The sequence below is a fragment of the Eptesicus fuscus genome, chromosome 14, assembly GCF_027574615.1.
Source record: "Eptesicus fuscus isolate TK198812 chromosome 14, DD_ASM_mEF_20220401, whole genome shotgun sequence".
NCBI lineage: Eukaryota > Metazoa > Chordata > Mammalia > Chiroptera > Vespertilionidae > Eptesicus > Eptesicus fuscus.
In genome coordinates this window covers 50,437,280-50,456,672 of record NC_072486.1, presented here as the reverse complement: position 1 = coordinate 50,456,672, position 19,393 = coordinate 50,437,280, and the positions used below count along the sequence as shown (strand labels likewise).

At 37.8% G+C, this 19,393-nt stretch overlaps 1 long non-coding RNA gene across 1 annotated transcript in view; it reads right to left on the bottom strand.

Moving 5' to 3' along the window:
• Positions 1-19,393, bottom strand: part of LOC129151426 (uncharacterized) — a 91,071-nt gene that overhangs the window by 57,474 nt on the left and 14,204 nt on the right. Inside the window, exon 2 of the long non-coding RNA XR_008558110.1 lies at positions 11,955-12,009. This is a non-coding gene — a long non-coding RNA (uncharacterized LOC129151426). The remainder of the gene's footprint in view (positions 1-11,954; positions 12,010-19,393) is intronic.

Sequence of the window (19,393 nt, the reverse complement as noted above, 5' to 3'; positions counted from 1 at the left end):
GCAGAAGACAGCCAGCTGTGAAGCTGGTAAATGTCTTCCCCTGTGAGTGGAAACAGAAGACTTTTTGAGGCAACTACACTGACTTCAGAACTTGAAAATTTATGTTATGGAGGAAATCAGTCATAAATTTACATTTTTCTTTTCTTTTTAAAATTTTTATTGAATTTATTGGGGTTACATTGGTTAATAAAATTATATAGCTTTCAGGTATACAATTCTATAATATGTAATCTGTGTATTATATTGTGTGTTCACCACCCCAATTCAAGTATCTTTCCATCACCATTTTTCCCCCTTTTACCTTATTCTACCTGCTCCCACCTCCCTTTCCCTCTGGAAATCACCATACCATTGTCTGTGTCTATGAGGTTTTTTTTTCTTAATCCCTTCACCTTTTTCACCCAGCCCTCTAACCTCCCATGCCTCTGACAACTGTCAGTCTGTTTTATGTATCTATGAGTCTTTTTCTATTTTGTTTATTTATCTTGTTTATTAGATTGCACATGTAAATGAAATCAGATGGTATTTATCTTTCTCTGACTTATTTACTTAGCATAATATTCCCCAGGTCCATCCATGCTGTCACAAAAGGTAGATTTTCTTCCTTTTTTTCAGCCAAGTAGTATTTCATTGTGTAAATGTACCACTGATTTTTTTTATCCTTTCATCTACTGGGCACTGAGCTACTTCCAAATCTTGGCTATTGTAAATAATGCTGCACTGAACACAGGGGTGCATATATTCTTTTGGATTAGTGTTTCAAGTTTCTTTGATATATTCCCTGAAGTGGAATCCCCTGGGTCTAAAGGCAGTTCTATTTTTAATTTTTTGAGGTAACTCCATTCTGCTTTCCACAGTGTCTGCAACAATCTGCACTCCCACCAACAGTGCACAAGGCAAGATACATCCTTGCCAATACTTTTTTGTTGATTTATTAAAGATAGATATTCTGACAGGTGTGAGGTGATATCTCATTATGATATTAATTTTAATTTTTCTGATGATTAGTGACATTGAGCTTCTTTTCATATGTCTATTGGCCATCTGTATGTCCTCTTTGGAGAAGTGTCTATTCAGGTTTTTTGCCCATTTTTTAATTGGACTGTTTGTTGTTTTTGGTGTTGCATTTTATAAGTTCTTTATAAATTTTGGATATTCACCCCATTATCAGATGTATCATTGGCAAATATGTTCTTCCATTAAGTGGGTTGTCTTTTTATTTTATTGATGATTTCCTTTGCTGCGCAAATATTTTTTAGTTTGATATAGTACCATTTGTTTATTTTTTCTTGTTTCCCTTGCCTGAGGAGATATATCAGAAAAAATATTTCAATAAGAAATATCCGAGATTTTACTACCTATGATTCCTTTTAGGATTTTATTGTTTCAAGTCTTCAATTAATTTTGAATTTATTTTGTGTATGGTAGTTTCATTTTTTTGTACATAACTGTCCACTTTTACCAACACTATTTATTGAATAGATTATCTTTACCCCTTTGAATGTTCTTGCCTCCTTTGTCAAATATTAACTGACCATAAAGTCTTGGGTTTATTTCTGGGCTCACTATTCTGTTCCATTGATCTATATATCTGTTTTTATGCCAGTACCATGCTGTTTTGATTACATTGGACTTGTAGTATAGTTTGATATCAGATGGAATGATTCTTCCAACTTTGTTTTTCTTTTTCAAGATTGCTGAGGCTATTCATGGTCTTTCATGATTCCATATACATTTTTGGAATATTTGTTTTAGTTCCTGAACTACTCCACCGGTATTCTGATAGGAATTGTACTAAGTCTATAGATTGCTTTGGGTAGTATGGACATCTTAGTGATGTTAATTCTTCCTTTCCATGAACATAGTATATGCTTCCGCTTATTTGAATCTTTTTCAGGTTTTTCTTCAGTGTCTTATAATTTTCCAAGAACAGGTCTTTTACATCTTTGGTTAAATTTATTCCTATGTTGATGTTTTTTATGCAATAGTAAGTGGTGTTGTTTTCTCAGTTTCCCTTTCTGATAATTATTAGTATTTAAAAATGCAACTGATTTCTGGATATTTATTTTGTATCCTGCTACTTTACTGAATGCATTTATCAGTTCTAGTAGTTCTTTTTGGTGGAATCTTTAGGGTTCTTTATATACAGTATCATGACATCTGGGAATAATGACAGTTTTACTTCCTCCTTTCCAATTTGGATATGTTTTATCTCTTCTTCTTATCTGATTGCTGTAACTAGGATTTCCAGTACTATCTATAATAATAAAACCGTAATATGATAATTAGACGAGACGGCCTTCTGGACGAAGCTGGGGCTACGAGGGAAGCCCAGGTTCCGGGTGCCAGAGGGAAGCCAGTGCCAGCAGCCAGGGGAAGGAAGGCCTACTCTTGCATGAATTTCATGCATCAGGCCTCTAGTGACAAATAAGAATGGTGAAAATGGACATCCTTATCTTGTTCTGATTTTAAGAGAAACTCTTTTAGTTTTTTCCCACTGAGTATGATGTTGGTGTGGGTTTGCCATATATAGCCTTTATTACATGAAGGTACATACATTTACATTTTAAACATCTAGTTTATAGGAGAAATGTAAAGGAAGAGTGTTAATGTTGAAAAAGCATTGGACAATATAATCAATCCTTTAAAAATTCTAGCCCATCCTTAACAAGTAATTATTGAAAATAGAAGTACTTTAGCTCCCAATTAAACCAAGAGTTGTTTTTAATACAGGTGTTTTAAATCCATCTTGAATTGAATTTTCCCTGTTATTATAACAATGCCTTATTTACCTGACTGTCAGGGAATGGACTATTTCACATAAATGAATTTCATAGACAACAAGCATACAACCTCAAGTGCAGAAACGTACAAAGAAAAAGAAAATGAACCATTGTGATAAAAACACTGCTAAAACGTATTTTGTAACACCTGCTATCTTAAATAGTGTATGCCAAATGATTAACACTTTTTCTTAATGTAGTCAATATTTCCACAGAACTACCATATGGGACCAGGAGTAGGACAGTGAATAAAAATAGTTATAGTAACAGCAATAAACACTCTTTTTTACTTTAACTCCAATTTGTTATTGAAGGATTTTTCTTCTTTAATGATTTCTAAAAGAACCCAAAGAGTATATACTATAAGAGTAAAGAGATGATTATTTTCAAATACTCCATGGTGTCTTTTTCTGCTCCTGATCTCTTAGGTGACGTGGATACATGAAGGCTCCTCAACTCAGCCACTGCTGCTGGTCCTTTTATTATAGCAACAGTTAAGGCATCACTCAAGTGACTATTGCTCATTGATGCTTCATGACCAACCACTATTTCTGCCACCTATGAAGAAGTGAAGGCCATCATACCTGTTCCCTGGGATGACATGCTGAATCTGGTACACCTTCCTGTGATATCTGCAAGCTCCTTATATGGCAAGGTCACATCTCTGAGGCTGCTCTTTAGACATGAGGAGGATGTTTATCCACACTTTTGCATATTTTTTCACTCCTAAGAACTTGGAGATTTTACGTGGAAACAGTCTTTCACTTCTTATATATCAGCTTATTAGTCCTTAGGAATAGACTAGTGGTGACTTGCCTAAAGGGTAATATGACTAATAGACACTATGGAGTTCCCCAAACAATCTTTACTCTAGAGTTTTCTAAGATTGTTATTTAAAATAGATCATCTAGGTGTGCCTCCCCAGCACTTCTGATATGCCCACACATGGCTAAATCTCAGTGGGAACACAATTTAGGCTCAAGGTGCTACAGACACACCTGAGAGTTGCTATTATTATGACAAATTAGCTTTTTACTGGGTAGTTAAAGAGTGGTTAGATGCCTACTTCCCTATTGCCAGGCTGTCAACTGTAAGTGTGGCTGCCCCTTTTAGTCCTCCCACCTCTAATTGCATGTTTTCAATCAGTTGCGATTTGACAGCACAGCTAACCAAGGTTGGTGGTACTTTACATGAAACATGAGTCTATAAATGTGTTCAAAGATCTTATTGTACTAGTTCTCAACATTTTTGAAATCATACAATTTTTAGCAGCATATGCAGTCTCCTAAAACAGTTTTAAAGATTAGATTTAATTACAACACAAATAGTACTTCAATAGTACTTTTGCCTCTGTCTGCCACCTTCTTTTGTCAGTTGTCATTAAATAGACCATCTTACATAACATCAATTATCTCTCTGTCATTCGGACCCATTGAAACACATTGTCACTGTATTGTTTTCTTTAGAGGTGTTCATTTCCCCTAGCAAGCTCTCTTATATATATTTTTTTATATTCTGGTAAACATAAAACTTTTCTTTGAACATACAGTTTTAGATAACTCTAATTCATGGCACAAGACCTACTCAGGTCAGTTTTTCATATGAAAGATGTCTCTGAAGCAGCATGATTATGATCCAATAACACCAAAATGTGGTTGCCTATATTGAAAAAGTCACACCATTGTGCTGTAGCACACTGACTGAGAACTCTGCTGCTTCCACCGAGCTGTCCTCCAGCTTGGTGGACATGGCCATCAGGGGTATACGTCTGCCCCGTGGCTTCTACTCTTCAGGGGCCTGATCTACATCTGGTCATTTACTGGGCATGCTGAAATGTTGCCCTTCATTGTGCATCTGGATAAATACCATGTCTCTAGATTACATGATATCCAAAATATCTTTCAATTCAGTTTGGGTTAACGGAGTCAGAGACTGGTAGCTCACATTAGATCTTTGGGACTGCTCTTGGAACTCTAAGGTCACTTCAAAGTCATCTATATATAAAGAGGTAATATGCAAATTAGCCAGGATGCCATAATAGTCACGACCAGCTCAGGAGGAGGTTGTGCACACAGATGGGTGGGAGGGGACTGCTTGTGCAGTGAGGCAAGCCATGGATGGCGCAACCCCTGGAGTAGAGAGGCTGGGCGGCGTGCCCAAGCCGCCTGGCTCCAGCAGCCCCAGGAGTGGAGAGGCAAAGGGGCTGAGGGATTAATTTTGTGCACCGGGCCTCTAGTTTATAATAAATTTCCTTCCTCACCTTCTTTCTAACCTTTCCTCAAACTTTTATCTGTGTTCTGTCTATTTCCTTAGTGATAATTAAAATAGGAATACTATCTGGGTCAAGAGAAAGAAAAGCTTTCTTTTCAAACCATATTTATATAGATCAATATTTTAATACACCAGGCTTCACTCCGAGTCTTATAAACTTTGAGAAAATGTGAGTAAAGTGTAACATATTTTTTGAACCACATACCCTTTAAATTCCTGAACATTCCAAAAGGAAAAGAAGATACACAATTTCTGTGTGTCTCAATACTTCCCCTCCCCCATCCCCCAATGGGGAGGATTGTACAAATAATTTACTGGATGGCTATGGTTACTATTCTGATTTCCTTAGGCAGCTCTAAATAAAATATCATAAACTGGATTAAAATAATAGAAATGTATTCTCTCATAGTTATGGAGGCTCAAAGTCTGAAATCAAGGAGTCAGCAGTGGCGTGCTCTCTCTGAAGGCTCTAGGGAAGAATCCTTGCTATCAGCATTCCTTGGTGTTCCCTGACTTGTAGCTGTATCACTCCAATCTCCTGCTCTGTTGTCATATGTTCTCTTCCCTATGTGTCTTCTCTGTGTGGGTACTTTTAATCCAGGCTGGCAGTGTTTCTGATGAAATGAAATTCTCAAAAACCTTGTCAGTTTTTCATGCAATTAACAGGGATATAAGCCATCCAGATGAGAGCCTTCCACAAATCTTTCCTGGATAAGACTGTTTTTATTCTTGGCTTCTGTTAAGATGGTTCATTGAATTCACTGAATACAAACTTATTAAAAAAAAAAAAAAAAAAGGTGGTTCAGCTATGCCCTGTGAGATTGGGAGTTCAATTTGTGTTGTTTTAGCCAATTGTAGGATGAGTTTCTGGGTTTGGTTTTCAGAAATCTCAGCTCTTCAGCTACAGGAGGTAAGAATTTCTTTCAGGACAGACATTGAACTTTTTAGGTCATTTGTGCTGTAGATGAGCTGGGAATTCGAAGCTCTGAAGGCATCCTTTTCTTTTCCCATTTCCTCCAGTGCAGTTTGGAGCAATGAGTCACATTCATTATTACATCCATTAGATAACAATATTCTAAGGTATCAAATACATGGTCACCCAGAACCTCACCTTTTATAGCTATTTGATGAGTGGTATGCAATGGTGACATTTTGTGTTACCTTTATGTCCACATCATGCCATGGACTATCAGCACCCTCTTTAACACTAGTGCCTTTAAATCTAATTAGCTTAGAGGACCCATTCCAGAATCCCCAGACCCAACTCAGAAAACTCATCCTTAAGATTCTGTTCCTCTAGCCCAGCCAGTGTGGGTCAGTGGTTGAACATTGACCTCAAGCACCAGGAGGTTGGAGTTCAATTCCCGGTCAGGGCACATGCCCAGGTTGCAGGCTCAATCTCCAGTGGGGATTGTGCAGGAGGTAGCCCATCAATGATTCTTTCTCAACATTGATGTTTCTATCTCTCTCTCTTCCTCTATGAAATCAATAAAAAATAATATATATTAATATTTAAAGAAAAAAATATTCTGTTCCTCTAAAACCATTCCCCAATACCAAGACCTATATTAGTCAGGGTTCTCCAGAGAAACAAAATCAGTAGGATACGGATATTAAGAAATTTATTTCAAGGAATTGGCTCACACAATTGTAGGAATGGCAAGTTTGAACATTGTAGGGCAGGCCTACAGGTTGGAAAGTCTTAGGGAGTATTTGGTGTTTTAGTTTTGAGGCAGAATTTCTTCTTTCTCAGGGAAAGTTCTTTTGTTTTTGTTTTGTTTTTTTTTTGGTTTTATGACCCTCCAGCTGATTGGTGGAAGCCCACTATTCTTCATTTATAGTCAATTGGTTGTGGGTGTTAACCACATATGGAAAGTGTTAGATTGAAGTGTTAGATTGGGTATTATGGCCTGGCCCAGTGGACTTATAAGACTACATAACCACAGTCGCAGGGTAGAGGTGTCAAGAGAACAAAGGGCCCCCACCACAGCCAGCATGCCTCCTGCTGTGCTCACAGAGTGTCACCCTGTTCCAGGTAAGACAGAGCATAAAAAGGTACTCTCTCAACAGAGCGCAGAGGTTACTAAACTCTCTTGGGAGAGAAGGAGGGAGTGGTTGTGAGCATACCTTGAGTTTTTTCTTATAAACCATTTTGGAATTTTTTCACATGACATCGCAGAGAACTTTCAGAAAGGACTAGGAAAACAACACCTGCCTCCCCTCCTCACACCATACTAGTATGTAGCTTCTTCAGCAAATAGACATGTGATGCCAGTTAAAAATGCCTGCCAGCTTCCCACTAACCCATCCCTCTGCAGAAAATTTGGATCTAATAAGCCCCACGTATGCTCCTTTTTAAAGCTCCATCCTAACACAACTATTGAAATGATGGTCCTATTAATTTCTTCTTAAGGATTATGGGTGATCATTAGATTTTTTAATGCATTGACTCCAGGCTCCCAACAAAATTTTCTCCTGGGTTCCTATTATGCTTCCTATGTTTGTCCAGCACATTTACCTTTCCAAGAGTTTGCACATCCATTTTCTGCTCCATTATCCCTTTGCTTCCATGTGTGTCTGTCCTCCTCTCGTTCCACTGTCCTACCTCCAGTCCTCCTTCAGTTCTTTTTCACCCCTTGGCATCTTTCTCAGCCTCTTTATTTCTTTTCCCTTCTGTCACTTATTAGCAAATATTGGTTTAGGTTTCTTTTTTAAAAAATATATTTTTTTATTGATTTCAGAGAGGAAGGGAGAGGGAGAGAGAGATAGAAATATCAATGAGAGAGAATCATTGATCGGCTGCATCCTGCATGCCCCCTACTGGGGATCAAGCCCACAACCTGGGCATATGCCCTTGACCAGAATCAAACCTGGGACCCTTCAGTCTGCAGGCCGATGCTCTATCCACTGAGCCAAACCTGCTGGGGCTGGTTTAGGTTTCTTGATATATATCTTTTTAAAGTGTCTGAGTGGATGTTATGTTTTAGCTTTATTTAAATACTAAACTAATGATTACATTATTGATTTTTTTTCCCTCTGTCTGCCACCTTCTTTTGTCAGTTGTCATGTAACTGCGTCCTACTTTATCTGACTAACCTCTGTTTTCTTTTGGTAAGACCAGGGCTGCCTTGTGGATTGGGCACAGCAGGCACAGGGCCCATGGGACATGAGAATTTTAGGGGCCCATGAGAATTTTAGGACATGAGAAAATGCTTTGATATCAGAGAGGAAAAAAAAATAGTTCAATTTAGATTGTATTCATCTTTGTGCCAACACAGTGACTATATATATATTCATATATATTAAAGAGCTAACATGCTAATTAGACCAAACAGCAGAACAACTGTCTGGACGACCTTCTGGATGAAGCCGGGGCTGCCAGGACTGAGGCAGTTGGGGCTGCGAGGCCCGAGCCCCTTGCACGAATTTTGTGCATTGGGCCTCTAGTATATACAATAAAATAAATATTCGTGCATATATTACTAGAGGCCCAATGCACGAAGATTCATGCAAGAATAGGTCTTCCTGCCCCTGGCTGCCGGCACCAGCTTCCCTTTGGCACTCAGGACCTGGGCTGCTTTGCTCTGGCTGCTGCCAGGCACCTGGGACCCAGGCTGCTTCGCTCCAGCTGCCACTGCCACCCACCAGGACCCAGGATGTTTTTCTCCTGCCACTACCAGGCACCCGGGACCTGGGCTGCTTTGCTCCAGCTGCTGCTAGGCATCCAGGAACTGGGCTGCTTTGCTCCAGCTGCTGCCAGGCATCTGGGACCAGGGCTGCTTCACTCTGGCTGCTGCAACCACCCACCAGGGGTGTGCTTCAAGCCATGCCCCCACCCCTGGTGTGTGTCTGCTGGAGTGGGGGGCAGCACACAGTCCCCTCCCACCCATCTGCACACACAGCTCCTCCTGAGTAGTCGTGGTACAGCCTCCTCCTGAGCCGGTCATGACACCTGACTAATTAGCATGTTACCTGTTTATAGATATACACACACACAAATATAATCCAGACTGGACTTCACAAAATATAAAATAATATATAGTCCAGTCTAAATTATATTCATATGTATGCCAACCACAAGAATATAAATCATATATATATATATATATATTTACTTATATAAATAAAATAAAGTATATATACATGGAGCAAGGGACCCACAAAAGCAAAAAGCAAAGATGACTGCAGCCCATGGAAGACAATACACACCAAATAAAGCAACATTAAGTTTTAAAACACACAAATTAATGTGGTCTGTAAAATCTTAGATTTTTAAAAATATATGTGTAATTGATTTTAGAGAGGAAGGGAGAGGTGATGAGAGAGAATCATTGATTGGCTGTCACCTGCATGCTACCTCCCCGCTGCATTCTGCTGGGGTCAAGCCCACAAACCATGGGGCATGAGCCTGAATGAGAACTGAATAATACCTTCCGTAACCTCCTGGTTCATAGTTCTTTGCTCAACCCTGAGCCATGCCGGCTGGGCTCTTCTATGACTTTTTGCATTCAGGATAAAGACCAAAATCCATCCATGCGATAGAAGCCTTTTATACTTACCTTCATTTTACATCTTTCCCCCTTAAATTCACTCTTTGGTTAAATCTGTGCTTTCAGTTTTGGGACACACCTAATCGTTTCCACCTCAGGGCCCCTCTGCGTGGAACATTCTCCCCCTGCTAGTCTCTTGGTCTTCTGTCCATCCTTTTGACTTCAGTATAAATGTTACTGGCTAAGGGGATACTTTCATAGCACTTCATCTAGATTGGAGCCTTTTTTCATTTTCTCAGAACTGTATTTTGAATAGTGTAGTATTGATCACCTGCTTATGTGATTATTATTAATTTAATACTCTCTCATTGCACTGTATGGTTCATGAAGGAAAGGCTATTTTCCATTCTGACCCCCACTGCAATCTCAGAGCCCAGGACACTATTAGGTATAAACATTCAGACAATATTTGTAGAACAAATGAATAACCCTGAGTTGATTAACTATATGAACACTTTTGAGAATTTTTAAGAAAAATTACATTAAAATGTTTAATCATATGTAAATTTTTGCACAATGACCTCTAATCCCCCCCCACACTTTTTCCCCCCACTCATTCTATAGTTAGAAATGCTATTAAATGCTATACAACTGTGAGATAAACATTTAATGGCAGGCATGAGAACTCAAAATTGAAAACTCAAAATCCATGAAAATATATTTAAAAATCTTATTAATTTTAATTGAATTTTTAGTATAATTGAATTAGAAGTTTTCTTTTTACTTTTTTAGGAAAAAAAAAGAAGTCATTCGGGTCACCCCTCTGAAACATCCTCAATACTAATAAACATTTTCCAAATAAAACCTCTTATGTAAAAGTTTTCTTTGAAATTTATCTTTCACTGAAAGTGACCACAACTCCAGATAGAGGCTGACTTGACCAACCAAATGATTGTGACTCAGTCTCCTGGTTGTTCCATGTCAGGTAAGCAAACTCAGGTCATTCCAGGTAAACCAAATGCATCTTATTTGGCTTTGGTTCAATTACTTAAGCACGTCTCCCTTTTTAAAAAAAGGTATAATCTACTTTTTCTTCTGGATTACTGTGGGTGAGTCTGTGTCCTTAGTTGAGAAAGGTGGATTGAACTTGGCAGATCTAAATAAAGTGCAACTGCTAGAACCTCGATTTTAAGGAATATGCTAATGAGTATTCCGTGAAAAAAAGTCTTAATTGCTTATGGGCAGGCATCTCAAACTTTCTTCCTGCCTTTGAGACAAAGATTTTCTAAGCATAGAAGCTAGAGGAAATGTTAGGAAGCAACGCAGTTTGCAATACATTAGAAACAGCTCCAGTAAGAGAGGAAGGGGAAATGCTAAAGGGTTTACATTTGATATATGCTGTTAACTTATTGGAGCGATTTTAAAGAATGTTTCTTTTTTCCTTCATTTAAATTTTATTTTATTGTGGAACACGTAACATGAGATCTACTCTCTTAACAAATATTTAATTGTACAGTACATTATTGTTGACTATAGACACCATGTTGTACAGTGGATTTCCACAATTTATATATTGTGCTTTTGAATGTTACTATGATTTTTCTTTGAAATTATTTCTCTGTCCTCTAAAAGAAAATTTTATTTCTAAAACAAAAGACCAGAATTCATCTCTGTTATGTTAATACAAGCTAGTAAAGTCTGTTTTATCTATAGGAAAACACACAGCAAATCATGCTATATGATGAAGTTCAGTGTAGGGGATCTGAAACTTTTAGGAATTAGGCTAATAAATGCTGTGATAGTTCTCAAGGGCCACTGTCAGGGATAATAAATCCTGAAGCTACAGAAAGAATCAGTTTGTTTAAGAATGACATAGATATAACATTTTTTTTGCAAGGAGTGAGCTAGGAGTTAGGGTGTTTCTCTTCTCAAAAAAAGAGGTAAGTTACCATAAGAACTTTGCCCTGCCTTTGATTTGCCTCTGGGGTTCAAGGTTGATGGGTCTTCTCTTTGGTTGTGAAGGCTCCTATGTATTTTTGGCATAATGTAAATTTATATAAAAACATTATTCCACTCAAGTGTCAATTATTTATGAAAAAGCTACTCAGCAATATCAATCAATTAATAGTAATTTAAAAACATTGGTCTCATTTCTATTATAAATACCTTTGAGGAACTCAATAATATAAATTACTTCATTTATTATCTATTTTATCTACAAAGAATGCTATAATCATAAAACCTTAGCAAATAGTACTTCTTAAACACTAGATATATGCTGAGTATTCACATCTTTTATAGAGTTTGAAAATAAACTATGCTTTTGTAGCCCCTAAGCATATACAAACAATCTAAGGCAATATACATTATGGGCTTCTTTTTTAAAAAAAAAAGAAAAGTAAATTCTTACCCCTGCTGACCAGCTCTGTGGAATTAAACAATCCACTGGGACTTAGTTTCCTCATCTATGATCAATAAAACGAGGCATCAGAATGAGCATTTGATTATATTTTCTCTAAATTGCCTTTTAGTGCAATCATTCTGTAATTATTAGTAATATAGCTTCATTTCAACTTAAAATGTTCTCAGCAGTAAAACACTTACTGCTATTTTATAAATATGACTTAGGCTTTTCAAGCTAGTGCTGCTAAAAAGGCAATGAGAACCCAATTTGGTGAAAGTGAACAAAAGTATTCAAATTTGACATACTGCCTTTATAAGTATTAATAAAGAATCAAATATTGTACAATTCCCCACTCTGCAAAGATTTTCAAATATTAAAGTACAATTACTGTTTTTCATGCATGCTACTTTTGTCTTTCCAATTACTGTATGAATCATTAGCACAAAAAAAGAAGTCCCCTTTGAAAGAGCAACTTAGCAACTTCCCTCTGTTTTATTCAAATAGCTTTAATGACTTATTTTGAAGGAAAGACCTAAGATAAATATTACTCAGGGCACTTCAGCATTAGTGCTAAAAGTCAAAATTTTAAAGACAGATAATTTCTATAAAATCCATCAGTCAAAACTATATTTGGGACAGCATAGATTATAATTGAAAAAATATGTAAATGGCCATTAAACTGATCCAAACATTATAAATGCATATCACTGTAAGCTTCAGGAGTCTAATTCTTTGTGGGTGGAGAAAAAGGTAAGTGACATTCTGACTGTAGTGATCTGGGAAAAATGACAATTACAGTATAGCAGTGATGGCGAACCTATGACACGCGTGTCGGCATTGACACGCGTAGCCGTTTCTGATGACACACGGCTGCTGAGGCGGCCGCATGCCGAGGATGAAACATTTGCGAAATAATGTTTTTTCCTCAAAGTGACACACTACCCGAGTTATGCTCAGTTTTTTGGCAAAGTTTGACACACCAAGCTCAAAAGGTTGCCCATCACTGGTATAGGTAAAGAAGGACTATTTCCATGCTATATAGGTTAATTTTTTGGCAGAGAGATTCTCTCTGAAGTAGTTAAGTTAAAGAGGCTTCTCCTGAATTAAAACAAGTTGATGAGCTCTGCTAAGGCTTTGGAGACTGCCAAAATTCTGCCAACAATGCATACTTGACGTATTTGAAGAGGAAAGAGTAAGAATCTCTTGAATAATCAAGCTCTGCTTTAAGAAATTCTCAATACCTAAATGAAAGGTGTTCTCAGGCATTCTTGGGTTTCTGGTTACCTCACAATTTCTTCCCTGAGGTTTGACGTTCTGATTGATATTTCTCTGTTTCTGGATCTATTGTTTTCCCCATCAGTTTATGTTGTTCATTATATTCCACAAATGAGTAAGATCATGTGATATTTATCTTTCTCTGCCTGGCTTATTTCACTAAGCATAATGTTCTCCAACTCCATCCATATTGTTGCAAATGGAAAGAGCTCCTTCTTTTTTACTGCAGCGTAGTATTCCATTGTGTAGATGTACCACAGTTTAATCCACTCATCTGCTGCTGGGCACTTAGGCTGTTTCCAAATCTTAGATATGGTGAATTGTGCTGCTATGAACATAGGGGTGCATATGTCCTTTCTGATTGATGTTTCCAGTTTCTTGGGATATATTCCTAGAAGTGGGATCACTGGGTCAAATGGAAGTTCTATTTTTAGTTTTTTAAGGAAACTCCATACTGTTCTCCACAGTGGCTGCACCAGTCTGCATTCCCACCAGCAGTGCACAAGGGTTCATTTTTCTCCACATCCTCGCCAGCACTTGTCATTTGTTGACTTGTTGATAATGGCAATTCTGACAGGTGTGAGATGGTACCGCATTGTTGTTTTGATTTGCATCTCTCTAATGATTAGTGATTTAGAGGTTTTCATACGTCTCTTGGCCTTCCGTCTTCTTTCGAAAAGTGTCTATTTAGATCAGTTGCCCATTTTTTGATTGGGTTGTTTATCTTTTGTTAAGCTGCATGAGTTCCCTGTAAATGTTGGAGATTAAACCCTTATCGTTGACATCATTGGCAAATATGTCCTCCCGTGAGTGGGCTTTCTTGTTGTTTTATTGATGGTTTCCGTTGCTGTGCAAAAGCTTTTTATTTTGATGTAGTCCCATTTGTTTATTTTCTCTTTAGCTTCCATTGCCCCTAGGAGCAGTATCAGCGAAGAAGTTCTTTTGGCATATGTCAGAGATTTTTCTGCCTGTAGATTCCTCTAGTATTTTTATGGTTTCCTGTCTTATGTTTAAGTCCTTGATCCATTTTGGGTTTATTTTTGTGTATGGTATAAGTTGGTGGTCTAGTTTCATTTTTTTGCATGTATCTGTCCAATTTTCCCACCATTTATTGAATATACTGTCTTGACTCCATTGTATGTTCATGCCTCCTTTGTCAAATATTAATTGAGCATAGTGATTTGGATCAATTTCTGGGTTCTCTATTCTATTCCATTGATCTATATGTCTGTTCTTGTGCCAATACCAGGCAGTTTTGAGAACAGTGGCATTGTAATATAGCTTGAAATCTGGTATTGAGATCCCTCCTACTTTGTTCTTCTTTCTCAGGATTGCTATAGCTATTCGGGGGTCTTTTTTTATTCCAGATGAATTTTTGGAAAGTTCGTTCTAGGTCTGTGAAGTATGCCGTTGGTATTTTAATGGGAAGTGCATTGAAATTATAGATTGCTTTGGGTAGTATGGACATTTTGATGATGTTGATTCTACCAACCCATGAACATGGTATGTTCTTCCATCTGTTTATGTCTTCCTCTATCCTTTTTTCAGTGTTGTGTAGTTTTCCGCGTATAGGTCTTTTACCTCCTTAGTTAAGTTTATTCCTAGGTATCTTACTTTTTTTGGTGTGATGGTAAAGAGAGGTTTCTGGCTTGTGAGGACACCAAAGAAAGGGTGTCACTACTATCATAATAAAAGCCATATATGACATTTACCATCACACCAAAAAAATTAAGATACCTAGGAATAAACTTAACTGAGTATGATGTTGGCTGTGGGTTTGTCATATATGGCTTTTATTATGTTGAGGTATGATCCTTCTATTCCCATCTTGCTGAGAGTTTTTATCAAGAAAGGGTGTTGGAAAGAAACTAGACCACCAACTTACACCATACACAAAAATAAACCAAAAATGGATCAAGGACTTAAACATAAGAAACTGGAATAGTCTGAGGATGATAGGTTTTAGCTCTTCCTCGAATGTTTTGTAAAACTAGACCACCAACTTACACCATACACAAAAATAAACCCAAAATGGATCAAGGACTTAAACATAAGACAGGAAACCATAAAAATACTAGAGGAATGTTATGTAAATGCTTTTTTAGTCTCTCTTTCTGTAAGTTCATTATTGGTGTATAGAAATGCCATAGATTTCTTAGCATTTATTTTGTATCCTGATACTCTGCCAAATTCATTTAATAAGTCTAATAATTTTTTGATGGAATCTTTAGGGTTTTCTATGTACAGTATCATGTCATCTGCAAATAAGGACAGTTTTATTTCTTCTTTTCCAATTTGGATGCCTTTTATTTCTTCTTCTTGTCTGATTGCAATGGCTAGTATTTCCAACACTATGTTGAACAGGAGTGGGGAGAGTGGGCATCCCTGTCTTGTTCCTGTTCTTAGGGGAAATGGTTCTAGTTTTTGCCCACTGAGTATGATGTTGGCTGTGGGTTTGTCATATATGGCTTTTATTATGTTGAGGTATGATCCTTCTATTCCCATCTTGCTGAGAGTTTTTATCAAGAAAGGGTGTTGGATTTTGTCAAATGCTTTTTCTGCATCAATTGATATGACTATATGGTTTTTATCTCTCAATTTGTTTATGTGATGTATCACGTTTATTGATTTGCGAATATTGTACCATCCTTGCATCCCAGGGATAAATCCTACTTGGTCATGGTGTATGATCTTTCTGATGTACTGCTGGATTCAATTTGCTAGAATTTTGTTGAGAATTTTGCCATCTATGTTCATGAGGGATATTGGCCTATAATTCTCTTTCATTGTGTTATCTTTATCTGGTTTTGGTATTAGGGTAATGCTGGCTTCATAGAAGGAGCTTGGAAGTGTTCCTTCTCCTTGAATTTTCTGGAATAGTCTGAGGATGATAGGTTTTAGCTCTTCCTCGAAGTTTTGTAAAACTCCCCTGTGAAGCCGTCTGGCCCCAGGCTTTCGTTTGCTGCAAGATTTTTGATGACTGCTTCAATTTCTTCCATAGTTATCAGCCTATTGAGATTTTTAGTCTCTTCTTGAGTAAGTTTTATAAGGTTGTATTTTTCTAGGAATGTGTCCATTTCCTCCAGGTTGTCTAGTTTGTTGGAATAGAGTTGTTCATAGTATTTTTTGACAATCCTTTGTATTTCTGTGGGGTCTGTTGTTATTTCACCTCTTTCATTTCTGATTTTGTTTATTTGGGTCCTCTCTCTTTGCTTCTTGGTGAGTCTGGCTAGAGGTTCATCAATCTTGTTTATCCTTTCAAAGAACCAGCTCTTGGTTTTGTTGATCTTGTGTATTGTTTTTTTGGTCTCCGTGTCATTCATTTCTGCTCTGATCTTTATTATTTCCTTTCTTCTGCTCACTGTGGGCTTTTCTTGTTGCTCCCTTTCTAATTCTTTGAGTTGTTGAGTTACATGATCTATTACCATTTTTTCTTGTTTTTTGAGGTAGGCCTGTAGAGCTATACACTTCCCTCTCAGGACTGCTTTCATTGTGTCCCATAGGATTTACAACGTTGTGTTTTTATTTTCATTAGTCTCCAGGATGTTTTTAATTTCTTCTTTGATCTCATTGATAACCCAATCATTGTTTAGTAGCATGCTATTCTTTTTCCAAGTGTTTGAATTTTTTGGAATGTTTTTATTGTAGTTTATTTATAATATTATGCCATTGTGGTCTGAGAAAATGCTTGATATGATTTCAATCTTTTTGAATTTGGGGAGATTTTGCTTGTTACCCAATATGTGGTCTATTTTTGAGAATGTCTCATGTGCACTTGAGAAGAACGTATATTCCATGGCTTTGGGGTGAAATACTCTGAAGATGTCAATTAGGTCAATCTGATCTAGTGTGTCATTTAGAATTGCTGTTTCTTTGCTGATTTTTTGTCCAGAGGATTTATCCATTGATGTCAGTGGTGTATTAAAGTCCCCCCAGGAGGTCCATGGGTGGGGCAAGAAAGTATAAATACACAGGGGTCTCCACCCAGCTTCCCTTTTGTATGACACAAAATCAAAACAATGCCCCTTTGGGTGTACAATGAAAGAGAGGTTTCTGGCCAAAACCAGTTTGGCTCAGTGGATGGAGCGTTGGCCTGCGGACTGAAGGGTCCCCGGTTCAGTTCCGGTCAAGGGCACGTGCCTTGGTTGCAGGCACATCCCCAGTGGGGGGCGTGCAGGAGGCAGCTGATTGATGTTTCTCTCTCGTCAATGTTTCTGACTATCTCTCTTCCCTTCCTTTCTGTAAAAAATCAATAAAATATATATTTATTTTTTTTAAAAAAAGAGAGGTTTCTGGCTTGTGAGGACACCAAAGAAAGGGTGTCACTACTATCACTACTTGCCCTCAGTAGAGGTGCAGAAAATGTAACTAAGACCTTGTCTATATAAAAAGAAATGGACAGCCAGTTTGAAAGGGAATGCCATGGACTAGAACAAAGAATATCCTTACATGATATTGTTCTACACTGTCATTAAAATTTTTCCCAGATTTGGATCACCCCCAGTACTTATAATAGTTCCTCGCACCCTTGGGGATAAAAATAAAAAATAAATAAATAAATAAATAAATAAAATAAAAAATAAAAATAATAAAATTAAAAAAATCATCTGTTTGGTGCTTGGAGACAAATGTAACACATCTCTTGATATTTTAGAATTACAACAGCATAATATACAATTATCCCAAGCAAACTTACAAACTGATTCTTTGAATGTCTGGCAGCAATTTAAAAAGGACATGTAAGGATTTAATCCCTTTCATTGTGTAGAGGGCCTCCTGGGAAGGCACCTGAGCATTCTATATTGGTCCCTCTTACCCTTTAGGCCAAGAGGGACCCTCTTCTCACAATTCAATTGCTCACAGCTGTTGCATGAGCTCTCTGTTCATGTCGAGGCTGAAGTCTCGTGATGACTGATGCTGTGGATCTGTCTCTCGCCCAGTGGGGCAAACTGAGCCCTCCCTGGAGAAGAAACCCGGGTTCCCCAAGATATGTGATCAGTGCTTGGGCCCCGCCAGCAGGCAAGGGAATCCCAAGGCAGGTGCTGGGCATGGAGGCCTCGGGGACACAGGCTACCAAGGAGACAGAACTGAATCTCACATCACCCTGCTTGGCCCCAGGGGATGGCTGGTTAGCCAGAGACGGGTAAGATTCCTCAGGGAAGGAACAACCTAAGACAGGCACAGTCGCAGTGGGGCCATCAGGAGAAACTTGGGGGTCAACAGAGGTGGGGTACAGAACCTCACCCCCCCAACATTGCAGGGGCCTGAACCCTATCCCCTTCTGAGAGAGGTCTCCGGCCCTCATGGCTGCTTCATGCTTCCCATGTCCAGCTCAGATCAGGACCCAGGTGACCAGAAGAGACTTGGCCGACAGCAGCTGCCCTCTCACTCCAACAAGAATTGTTTGAGTTGTCTTGTACCCATGGTGTGGGGAAGTGGGTTTATGATATCTAAATCCAGCCTACCACCAGGAATGCTCAGGACCTACTCAAGAAGGCAAATAATCCTTTCCACTAATATTTACAGGGTAAAATAAGATTGTTGTTAGAGTAATAAATTTGACAGTAAAATAGTAGTCAAGTTTTCAGGCAAATTTAAATTGGCTAGTTGAAACAAGCGAATATGCTAGAAAAATTAATTGTATTGGACAAAAAGGTGTTCCTAAAGTGTTAACTAAAATTTTTATTGGTAGTTCATCTCATGATAAAATTGCGCACCATGTAATGAACCTAAAACAGTAATATTATAGTGCAAAAAATTAAAATTTAAAAGGCATCAAGACTACATTATAAAATTTTCAAAAGCCTCCTAATATTTAAATCAAGAAAGTGGGGGATAGTAGAAGAATATCATGTAAGGAAAAATAACCTGTAAGTAAATTACATCTAGAAAATTAATACTTTAGAAAATTAATTGTAAGGCTAAAAGCAAGACACCCATGAAAAATACACAAGGTGTCAAAACAAGCCAGAGGAAAATCATTTGGGCAAAAAATGATATAGGATCCCAAGTCAAATTTATAGAAAATATTCCTTTATTAACTTTTGGTTGAGAATATGATTACATATTTTCAGAATACAACTCTGAGACCATGTGGATTCCAGCAACAGAGAGGAATCGACAGGACTACTCCAGCCATGAAGACAGAAGAGAAGCAGTCCAGAGATAGA